Raw genomic sequence first — 12,213 nt, 5'->3', positions numbered from 1 at the left:
GTCTTGACAATGGAACTGGCATTTGCTGGTCTTTATAAACCAGTGTAATATCATTGTTCTAGTGTGTTTCTAGTTTTTATTTGTTTAGATAATTCTAAGCTGTTACTATACATTCATGAAAAAAATAACGGAAAAAAATCCTACGGTTGGCAGCCCTAGTGAATAAAGAGTGATAAACTCTTTGCAGTAACAAAACTTTTTATGCTTACAAAAGAATGTATATTGCTCTGTAACCTGGAATATATAGCAAGAAGCAAACAAGACAGCTGTAAATGCCCCTTTAAAGGCTTTACCTAAAGGGTCTTACTTGTTGATTATTCCATCCCTCTGCCTCCAAGTCCTAGTCCTGCAAGTTCTTTCCTGCCTTTCCCTCCCTCCATTTCATGCAGCTCACGGCTGCAGTCTGTTCTTCCTGTGTCCTTGGCCTGTAGTATTGAATATGGCATTTTTATTTGCTGAAAAATACTCTTGTTTGACTGTTATATGAAAGAATTGTTTTCTGTAATACTAATTCTGAAGTAATGTTGCTAATAAGTGGGTGTAGCATTTATTAGCAACAATGAAGTTTTTGTTCAATCCCAAACCTAACGGTACATTTTACTTCCCCTTTCTAGTACAGGAAAAAATATGGATGAGTCCTTCTGTGGATTGTTGTTTTCACTCCATATACTCATGGCTGTGCCATCTGAATCATGTTGTTTTATATTTTTGAAGATGACAATGAAGTCCCTTGGCTATTGTTAGTAGTCAACGTACTTAGCCCACAGAGAAGGGTTTCTTGGGAGGCGCATGTTTAATGCACTGTTTGTAGAACTTAGAGCTCTAGGTAGGTGTATGTGGTCATCTGAAAAAGGAAATATCAGCCATCCGGAGATAATCTCCCCACCCACAGCTCCAACCCACCTGATCCCCCAAGCAGTAGTGGGGAAAGCTTTATAACACAAATGCACATCATGATTAAACACCCCAGCCCCCTAAGTTCACATAAAGGTGGCTTTTTCTGCAAGACTGCATTGGTTTCCATAGCTAGTGCTGTTTTACTACATTCAACTGTTGCCCAAGTTTCATTTTGAAGTGTTTAAAGTTGTCAGATGCTGCAGAACCAAGTCAGCTTCTCTGTGTAGTCACCAGTCACCAGGCATGACTTCCATGTAAGGTTTTAGAAACCTTAGCCCTCACTTGTCCACCTATGCAGTAAACTGTACAACTTGAGAAAACTGAAAACAATAATTAAAATCTTGAAGCAGATTTTCTGTTTACAAGTAGGAAGAGCAGTAAATGCTTTCTAGAAAATAGTTTAAGCATCACTACGGTAGATGTAGATTAAATAAGGCAAATGCACTTCTAATTAGGAAAGAATTGGAGGAATTATGAACCTGTGAAATGCCCAAGCCTATTTCCTGCAGCAACTAATAATGAATCTTGAAAGCTTTGTGTGGCACTAGACAGCATATTTGAGAGATGGAATAGTTTGCATTGGGGCTTTTCTTAGGTAGGTGCTGATCCAAGGTGTTCAAAGGAGCTGCTTCCCCGATGGTAAGGGCAGTGGGGAACCAGCTGCCTCAGCCTGTGCAGAATGTTCTTCTCTTGGTTTTGGGGGAGAGAGGTGTGACTGGACATTACAGCAGAGCTCATTTTATGTGTTTCTCAGGATTCCTTTCTCCACAAGTTACCTTAGCAATGCTGCAGTAATTTACCTAAGCAAGGGTGGAGGTTGTGAGGAGCTTGGGAATACTCCACAGACATCTGTAGAAGTGCTGTAGCCTTATAGGGCTTGATTATCTGCACCTCTGTGACTTGAGGCCATTTAGTTTGGCAGGCAGATACCTGGTGCTGAGCCAAACTAAGATGAAGGGAAGCAGCTTCATTTTCCAGATAAACATGGATCAGATTTGGCAGCTGGTTAGGAAATGGGATGAGAATGGGAAAAGGGGAGCTGGAGAGAGGTCAAAGGGCAACTGCTGCCCTAGAAGCGTGTGGGAGCTGAAGAGATATATGAAGGTGGGAGCTGGTGGAGGAAAGCATAAGCAAATGAATCAGTGGTAAGTGGAGAGAGAGAAAATCATTAGAGGGAAAACAATATAAGGAAATTAGGGAAAACCCAGGAAGTGGAAAGTTAAAATGCAAGATTGGTTGGAACTGGAGTTCTCTAGCAAGTTTGCAGCTGACTGCAATAGAATATCACAGAATGAGTAATGTTGGAAGGAACCACAGGTGGAGGGAGTCATTTGGTTCAACCTCCCTGCTCAAGCAGGGTCATCCTAGAGCGCAAGGCAGAGAATTGTCCATATGGTCCTTGAATATCTCCACCACAACCCTCTGGGCAATCTGTTCTAGTGCATAGTCACCTGCACAGTAAAGAATTTCTTCTTTATGTTCAGGTGGAACTTCCGGAGCATCAGTTTCTGCCTGTTGCCTCTCGCCCTAGTGCTTGGTTCCTAATCATCTTTGCAGCCTTCTGCTGGGCTTGCTTCAGGAGTTCAATGTCCCTCTTGTACTTAGGAGCTTGTACTTAGAACTGGACACAGCACTCCAGAAGTGGCCTCACTAAGGCTGAGTAGAGGTGCAGGATCACCTTTTTTGACCTGCTGGCAATGCTCTTCCTAATGCACCCCAGGATACCATTGGCCTTCTTGGGCACAAGGGCACACTGCTGTCTCATGGACAGCTTGTTATCCACCAGGACCCTCGAAGCTTATGTACACAGTCTAAAAATAGTAAGGAGGGTTGCTTTTTTTTTCAGGGGGGTTTTGGGTTTTTTTGGCAGAGGGAAGAAGAAAGAGAAACAGGGCAACCCCCCTAAGAGATGTCAGGATGGCATAAGAACCAAAAGGGAAAACCAAACAAATACCATTTTAATTACCCTCTACACCCAGCTGAGAATTGTCAGTATAGATCTGGTCTATTGCTTTTTGTCCTCTGGTAGAGGGGATTTGGGAAATGTTCTCCATAGAAAGTGGAAACATACTCAAAAAGAACATGTTCTCACTGTTTCCAGCACTTTGAAACAGGTTTTAGAGCTGGAACTGAGAAGGTGTCAAAACTCACATCCATGAATCTACGCTTTACATTTCTGGGGTAAAGCAAGTCATGTTCGCTTGTCACAGTCAAGGTTTTTTAGTTTGGTTTTATTTTCGGGAGTGGGGTATTTTCGGGAGTGGGGTGTTTTGTGGGGTGGGGGTTGTTTGTTTGGTTTTTTAGGTTTTTGAGGATTGGGAAGATTTTTTTTTTTAGATTAGTTTCAGGGGGGGCTATTGGGGTTTTTTTGGCTTAGAGATTTTTTTTAATATATTCATACTCTTTCCCATTATCCAGATCATTAATGAATACATTAAATAAGACAGAATACAGTACTAGCCCCTAGGGTATGCCACTAACCACTGGCCTCCAACTAGATTTTGTGCCTGTGAACAGCATGCTCAGGTCCTCTCTGCTTAGCCAGTTTTCAGTCAAACTTAGTGTCTGCTTATCCAGTTCATACTTCTTCAACTTGTGTGTGAGGATTTTAAGAAGTTAAAAGCCTTTCTGAAGTCAAGGGAGGCAATATCCACTGCTTTCCACTGATATACCAAACCAGTTGTTTTATAGATAAAAGGTTATCAGACTGGTCAACTTTCCCTTGGTGAATCCCTGATGACTGTTCTTGATTACCTTCTTGCCCTTAGTGTGCCTGGAACTGGTTCCCAGGACTAGCTGCACACAAATGAGCCATTAATATGGATGATGTGAAATTGGATGTAGGATCCTGGTACTAGTCATACTGACAGAAGTCAGCTCGGTAAGAGTTAGCCTAGCACAGTATTTTGGGCAGTGTCCTTTCAACCTGTGTTGTCCTTAGAACATGGAGTTATCATGCCTGAAGTAACAATAGAATTTTGCACTTTTTGATGCTTATACTGACCTGATGCTGTTAGGTCATTGATAAATAAATAATTAAAAATAAACTAAAAAGACAGAACTTCCAGGCCTTTTGAGTATCTGGGTGATGTTGACAGTGCCAAGTTGGTAGACAGAAGTAGAAATTGACTTCATGGGACATGGTTAGAGATTTTTAAATTATACTGGGAGACCTGCTGAGGTTCTCCAGCTTTCTTTTAAACTGCTGATAAGAAGTATTTAATGGGCTTAGAATGAGTGAGAGGAGGCTGCACAGGTGCTATTTGGCACCCTTTGCTCAAGGATATGCATTAAAACCCAACTGTTTTTCTAGCCAGTACAGCCATTTTGTGTATGACCTGGATGAGTTATGATTGTTTTGAGGCACACTGCCGTGACTCTTGCACAGGCAAGCATTTCAACAAAGATAGAACTTTTCCATCGTTTGCTGTGTTTTATCAGATGATCTGTTAAGGATAATTAAAGTTTTCAATGAGTGCAGCTTGAAGCTTGTTTTGGGCAAGTTTATGATGAGAAATCGGATATCTCTTCTTCCTGCTTGTGTCATTCTGACAGGTGTGCTGGCCAGGGCAGAACTCACTGACCTCCTCTTCAGGACCTACCCTGACTTTTTCAAGTAATCATGTAGTTAGAATAGGCATAACCTTCCATTAGAGTCAGTTCCTCAAGTAACTTTTTTTTCTCCTGAATAGAATGCTGTCTCAGAATTTATAATACAACTGTGTTTTGCCCTTGCAGTTCATAGGAGTCAGAAGCCCACATTCGTAACTTGTACAATGGCTAGTAACTGTAGAAAGACATCCACATTTGTGTTTTATCTTTGCAAAATGAAGGAATAATGCAAATGCACTGTTACAATGCTTGCACCTGTCATTTTACATTAAATACCTTCATAGGTATTTATTAGCTCGTTGAGAACATCTAGATCCACAGCATGAACCTCAGTCTTGGTACGAGATCCGCTATCAGTAAAATAATATAAGTAAAAAGTCATCGGTATCTATACAATAGCTAGAGGGGAATGAAGCATGCATTGTCAGTGTGTTTCACAAATATTTGATGCAAATAGAGATTGATCTTCAGGAATCTTGAACTCAATCTGAAATCTGGGAGACTTCATTTATGTGAATAAGTTCCTCTACCCTTTCATTCCAAATTACTCTTTTTTTTTTTTTTTAAACCATCCCTACTGGACTAGTTGAAGTCTTTGTCCTATCTCCCTTCCATATCTTTTGTCCCTGGCTCCATCTTTTTATACTTAAGACTCCTCATTTGAGAAAGTCTCATTCTCCTCTGCACCGTCTTCTGCCTATGATCTCTCTGCCTATCTGTCGTAAGCCTTCTCTCCATAAATCCCATCCTTATCCCCTGTCAGTATATATCGTCTCATTTCCTTATGTGATTTTTCACTTTTTAGTATTTCTCTTTCTCATATTTTTAGTCTCTGCTGACTCCAGATTTCTCTTCATAGTTCTCTTGGCAGGTCTGACAACATTTTCATCATATTCCTAATTTTTCTGCTCTCTTAAGTTCTGTTAACATTCAGTCTCCATCTTCTGGTGTCCACCAAGCTTTGTTCCCGCTTTGTTCTTCGCATCTTTCTGGAGTATTCCTTTATGTCTCCTCTGCCCTGAAATTGGACAGCATGTTTCTCTGTACAGTTTAAAGTTTGCAGAGAGTCACTGAGACACAGGAACAATCTTTTCGCTGCTCTTGCTTCAGAGGATAAGATCTGAACCAGATGTCACTGGCAGCACCTGAGAATGGCAGTTGTGGGTTAAACCCTTGTGAAACCTGAGTTGAACCTTGCAAAGGACCATTGCTAGAAATTGCTGTTGAGGATATGTGAATTTGAGGGGTTTCTCCTCCCCATCCCATCCCCCCAAAAGGCATACTCAGAAACAAAGTCTCCATTATGTTTGAATCTGCTACTGTCCCTCCTTTGGACGTGAGGATATGGTTCATGTCCCTGCTAGTCAGCCTGGGAATGCTTGTCTTCGCAGGGGAAAGGTCACCAAAATTTTTCAACATGAGGAAAAAAGGGCATTCTTTCTTTAAAAGCCCCAGGGGAATGCTTTTGCTGAAATCTCCTAGAACAACTCATCAGGAAGACAGGTTTCTGGTGTGGAAAGCTTCTTCCAAGTAAACGTGTCTGTTGAAATTATATACCCTTTGGGGGGTTGGGGGTGGGCCTTTCAAGGGGAAATATTGGATGTTTGAGGTAGATACGTGTTGTGGCACCCATGATTAAGGGAAACCCTTCAGAGAGGAAGTCAGTATTGGAATTCTATTGTTCCAGGTTTCCTGTCTCCCAGTGCTGCAGTTAGAGGATGTCTACTTCTACGTTTTAGGCAATTAGTTAGAAAGTGTATGCGCATTGTCACTTGTGATGTGTTAGTAAAAGCTTGTGCACTGGGTTGCTGGATAGCATAACTCTGAAAGTTAATTCTTTCTAGATTCAGAAGGTGGGAATCCCAATATAACTAGGGCATCCCATAATGCTGCATACCTGAGGAAGATACCTTTAGGTTGCTGGCATAAGTTGCTTGTGAAGATGTTACTCTGGGAAAAGTGCCTCTGTTTTACAGCGCAGAATTCCAGCACCCACCAATAGAAACGGTTAATTAGCAGAGCTGTTCTTTTTGAGCATTTTGTAGATTAGAGTGCTTCACAGAGTGCTTCAATGGAAAGTTTATTGAATGTTACTGAGAAAAACTTTGATATGTGAGGACGTTCTGATCCGTCCTATACGAGCATCCTGAATTTTATGGCTCTGCTGTAACCATCAGACTGTAATGATGGCATTCTTACGAAGCATTTTCAGCACTTCTGTTTCAATTAGTATAGGATGCATTGATGCTCGGTCTCAGAACTAGTATTTTTCTTCAGTGTATTAAAGCCAGAAGTTAGCATACCATATGGTTTTAAAGCCATGGATGAAAATCTCAGCTTCATGTACAGGTACTGCAGTTTTGTGAGTTTAGTCTGCATGATGAAGACTGCTAACATAATTTATTTGTCTTAAATCTTGAGCACAAAAGAGAGAACTCAGGTGATAGCTGAGTGATTTTTAGACAGTTTACTTTTAGTTTTCTCCTAAACAGAGTGACAATTTAGAAACAGGCTTGCCTCTCTTGGGCCACCTGCAGAGCCTGTCCCATATAGAGAGAAGAGACATTCAGTTTAGATTTAAGGCAAAACAATGATATTCAGAGTGAGAGTCTTCCTTTGAAATTTGTCTTGCTTTTAAAGTACCTTAGCACACATGCTGTCCTTTATGACTAGGAATTGAACATTATAAAATTTGCTTAATGAGCTTTTATAAAATTTGGATGAACAATTTAAATTACCTGCAAACCAAATATTGTGGCCATGACAGCGATAAGTTTAACTGTGATTAATATTTGTTACACTACTGAGCTGAATTTTCTCACTGCTCTTTTGTCATCTCTGAAGAGTGAGCTGTGTCAAATTCTGATCAACCTCCTTAGGGAAAGCTTGGCTTAAAAGCAAGGAAAGTTTTCTCCAATGATATTGAGATACAATAGCTGAAACTAAAGCACTCTACATATCCAAGAGGCCTTCTCAAAGCCTATGAAGTTTAAGCAGTTACAGCAGTATAAATCAGAGCACAAAAACGTTCCACTTATAAAATCTGTAATGAATTTGTAAGCAGTTGTATTGGAGAACATCAGTGTTGTGTTTCGTTTCTGGAGTTGCTGTTTATAAATTAGGACTAAAATCCTCAGTGCAGACTGCTGAAAAGTGAGGTGACTAAGAACACCACAAGGTAAGTTACCAAACAGGTATAAACAGTTGTTCTGGCTACCTTTAAAGAAATACATAAAATAAATCAGATTTCTTCCTTCTGATGCAGTGGGATTGTTCAGTTTTCCCTGCAAACTTCTTGCTTCCTGTATGTGAGCCATTTAAATAGCCTAAAGCAACCTAAAGTAATGGAAGTATACACAAACTGTTGTTCATGTCTTAAACAGTTTTACATGTGATTGTTTCTGGAATTCCAGCATCCTGAACAAAGGTGTTTTGCCAGATACATATGCTGTAAGCTTCTCATCATATGTGCCCTTCAATGATACCTAACAAAAGCAGAAACAAAACCCAAACCTTGTTTTGCTGAGTAGGATGAGAATGATTCTGGGCTTTGGAAAAAAGAGGTTTTAAAGATGTGCAGTAGGAATATATTGTGTTGTGGATAACCAGAAGTAGCCTAACAAACAATTTACGTGGTGTAAACATCTGCTTATGTTGTGGCATGAACAGGGAGCTGTTTGTAAACTAACTTCATAGGAAGCACAAAAGCCAGGGTTAAATATACTGATGCATGTTTTTTTTCTTATCTGCACCATCACTATTTCAGTTTTATTTCTGCTACCGACATTCATACATTTCTTTCATTCAGCATGTTCCCAAGTACTTGAAAGACACTGAATAAAATATCATTGCTGCCTTGTGTTTCCTCCACTTCTACTTTGCATCCAGTTCTTATGTTACAGCTAGATTGGAGAAACTTGTTGGGACAGAGGCTGTCAGGTGATTGCAGAGCTTCACTGTTTGACTGGAACTGCAAACGTAAAGACAGTACAAATGTATAGCCATAGCTTCGTGTTTGTTTTAAGGTCAGCTCTGTATTTGGATAGCACAAAAGGGTTAGTTATACTGCAGTAAATAATGATCTGCCTATAAATGTACAGCGAGTCTTTCTTAAACTGTGGGTGGGAGAGAAGTAAAAGGGAGGGCTGCTGCTCTTCGAGAGTGCCACAGAATTGCCAGAAAGCCTGGCTGCTGTTGCTCTTGTCCTCCCTTGTCTTGCAGCAGGGCGTAAATCAATCCACCATGCTGTTTGCAACCTCCTACCCACTTTCTGAATGTGAATGAATATAGATTAAAGGATAAAAGTTAATCTTCCATTCCAGAATGCTTTTTTTTTTGGGGGGGGGGGGGAGCAGGGAGGCAAAGGGAAGATGTAATTAAATAAGGCAAGGGGAAGATGTAATTAAATATGGAGTGTGCCATTTAAGAGTGCTGGTGATAGGCAGGAGGCTTTGGGAATGAAACATCTTTTGACTGTACTGAGGCTGGAGCGGGAGGCTGTATCCCTGGTTAGTGGGATATATAGAGGCGGGATTCAGAAAGTAACAAAAGAGGGGTCTGTTCACCTCCACTCTGTGGCTTTATCTTGCTTACTGGCAGCAGATACGGAGCTCCACAGAACAGAGCAGCAGCAGCTGCTTCAAAAGCAACAAGTTTATAGAGCGTGGGCAGGAAAACTGTGAGGAATAGGTCTGAGAGCTAAGAGGCAGAGAGAGGAAGTGCAGCTTATGCTGCAAAGTTTTCAGTAAATATTACAGTGCTTTAATGAGATGTTTTGGGTTTTTTTGTTCGGTTGGTTGGTTTGTTTTGGTTTTTTGTTTGTTTGTTTTTGTTCCCTTCCCCCCCCCCCATGATTGGGATTTTCTGTAAAGAAATTTCAAAATTTGGAGATGATACCTTAAAGGCAAACAAGTTTCTCCATTTCCAGCCAGGCTGTAGTTTCTGGAGTTTTATTGGCTAATTATAGCCATTTCAATTTTGATCCATGGAAATATTTGACCACTTTCAAATTAGTTATATTGTTTTTATTAAATATTATGTGTCAGTGAACAGTGTTCTAGTAATCCATGACCTTTAAACCTGAGCATTTAACAAACCACATACCAGTGGTCTCTCTTTTCTGCTTTTACTATTTCTGCAGATGAAGGTGTGGAGATAGCTGCTATTTTTTGTGGTTTCAGGAGAAGACTGTTTTGCAAATAAGACACTTTTAAAAAGTTTTTACTTGCAAACCACCCACTACTATAAGGTTCTATTTCATTTCATATATTAATAATAAAAACCATCCATAAGTCTCTGGGATGTGGTTACTAAGGTTAAGATAAATATGTGTTTAGGACGTGTGCAGATTTTCTTCATTATGCTGGGTTTGCATTTTCATTCTTTGGAAAACAGACTCATTTTCCCTTCTTGTATTTTAAAATAAACATCTCTCTTCTGGAATGTCTCATTTAACTTGTAAGCATATTGAGATATCCTTTAAAAAATGTTAACATTCATTTGCCTTACAAATTGAGGAAAGTTTATTTAACCAGGTAAAGATCTATAGCACAAGACTCAGGTTCTTTTCATGGATGATTCATACATTCAAAGGCCAAATATGCCTTAATAATTCTCAGTGTTTTGTTTGACTATGGGTTCAATAAGCTTATAATCAGACCAACTAAGATATGTTGTAAGAATTAATTTATAGATGCCCTGATGAACTTTGAGAGGTTTTTTTTAAATTTATAATTACTAAACACTTTAAACTGGTACTTTTTTGAAAAAGCTTGAGATTATTGAATGATGATGATGATTGGCACCAATTATGTGGATTTAGAACACTCTAGAGCACTTAACTTCATCTGCGTAGCAATCTCGAACTATTTGACATCCCAATTACTGTTTAATGTTTTCATTAGGCTGGCCTCATTACTGTTGCTTATTTCTTCTGTGTTTCCTCTTAACCTCAGGAAGTCACTAGATGAGGGCCTCATATAACTCCTTAATGAAATGTCAGTAAACTACTGATAGCATTTGTTATCCCGTGATCTCCACCTCTGCTCTTAACTTGCTTCTTACCACGCCTCTGAGCAGCAATTTTGAGTGCCAGCTTCTGGAAAAATTAATGTATGTGTGATTTAGCAGTGGATGCTGGCTGGTACCTGAAGATAAATATGGGACATGGTTTTAATCAGTGGGTTACAACTTCAATAATTTAGTGTGCTGAAATGTCTAAGTGGGGTTTCATGTGAGTTTCCATTCCCAGTGATTTACCCATATCATCTTTACAGATGATAGATTATTTAGGAGACTTCTCTATGTACAATCCAGCTTGAGTGCTTTTATTGCACCTTTTTCAAATTACAGTTTGATATAATTGACAGCCTGCCTTCCAAGGTGTCTTTTTAAGATGGGAGATTTTAGCATGAAATTCCTGCAGTTGAACAAAGGAACATTATTGAACTTGGACTGTGTTTCATTAGAGCAAAAACTCTCTACAATAAAGAAAGCAAAAATCCATGAAAGCAGTCCATCCATGCAGGCTGACAGTTCAATGCTGATTTGACTGGTGCCAGATTTTGATCCTCCAGGGAGCTTTGTAGGCACAGCATTCCTGCTAAAATGGCTCATGAGACAGATAACAGAAGAAGAAAGCATGCACTGGGCAAAAAGAAAGGATGTAAAATCGTGGACAGGTGGAGTAGGCATTGTAGGACATGTGCCCCCTTCCAACCCAGCCCTAGAAGGGGGCTGGAAGCTGATATGGGAATCTTCTGACAGTGGGACAGGGACAAGAGGATGTGCAGAGCTTGTTTTAAAGGCTCAGGGTCTAAAGCAGTGAGGGGGAACCCACAGCTGCAGAAAGCTATTCTGCTATCTCCCAGTTCTGCATACTGGTGAGGCAGTTGTCCTTGCCCAGGATGGATTCGGTGCAATAGTGTTGAGGGACCTCTCACTGTTTTCCAGGGCAAATTCTTTAGTTCATTTCCTGAGACTAGCTGTGCTCTTACAGCTTGAAGTCCTGTGACAAGATCTCCTGACTGTTATGTTTTTGACACTGATGTGCCCTAGAAGTTTCCAACTTTGTATATAGCTGTGCCTGTGCTCGTGTCTACGTGGACACAACTGTTCAAAGGCAGCCTAAACCAAAGAAAGCATGTGTTTTCAAGGTGCAAGACATAGTGTTAGGACTCAGGAATTCCTCACTGCTAATTCTGGTTGACACGTAATTCCTCCTCCTGTGGCTTTCCATGCATGTGGATGAAGCCAGAGGGACCTACTAGGGGTCACTGCTTCCAGGCCTTGATAGCTATGAATGGGACAGTGTTTTAACATCTATAATATAGGTGAGGAAGTCACACTGATTATCAAAAATCAGTGAAGAATAGCTACATCAATAATAGCTACATGGAAAAATATTTTTTTCCTCTTGTTCTCTAGGTAAAATTTAAATTAATGCTGTTAACTTTAACTTATTTGCAGACCCCTAACTGTGGGGATGTGTAGAGAACTCCGTCATGATCACCTTGCTCTGCAATGTTAAACAGTGGAAAGAGAACTTAAATGTGCTTTTCTATTTTTAGTCTTTCTTCATACCATGTTCTCACGAGTGCTCTCACCATCAATCTTTGCCCTTTCCACATGCAGTCAGTCAGCAGAGTATCGCCTTACTGTATCACACTTTACTGCTGTTATCCGCAGGCTGCGTGTGAGCCAGCT

At 40.2% G+C, this 12,213-nt stretch overlaps 1 protein-coding gene across 5 annotated transcripts in view; it reads left to right on the top strand.

Moving 5' to 3' along the window:
- The window catches only part of PLEKHG1 (pleckstrin homology and RhoGEF domain containing G1), a 131,112-nt gene that overhangs the window by 83,980 nt on the left and 34,919 nt on the right, over positions 1-12,213 (top strand). The window lies entirely within an intron of this gene.

Source organism: Lepidothrix coronata, unplaced genomic scaffold (assembly GCF_001604755.1).
Source record: "Lepidothrix coronata isolate B3197 unplaced genomic scaffold, Lepidothrix_coronata-1.0 Scaffold94, whole genome shotgun sequence".
NCBI lineage: Eukaryota > Metazoa > Chordata > Aves > Passeriformes > Pipridae > Lepidothrix > Lepidothrix coronata.
The sequence above is the reverse complement of the archived record's forward strand: the minus strand, read 5'-3'. Positions and strand labels throughout refer to the sequence as shown.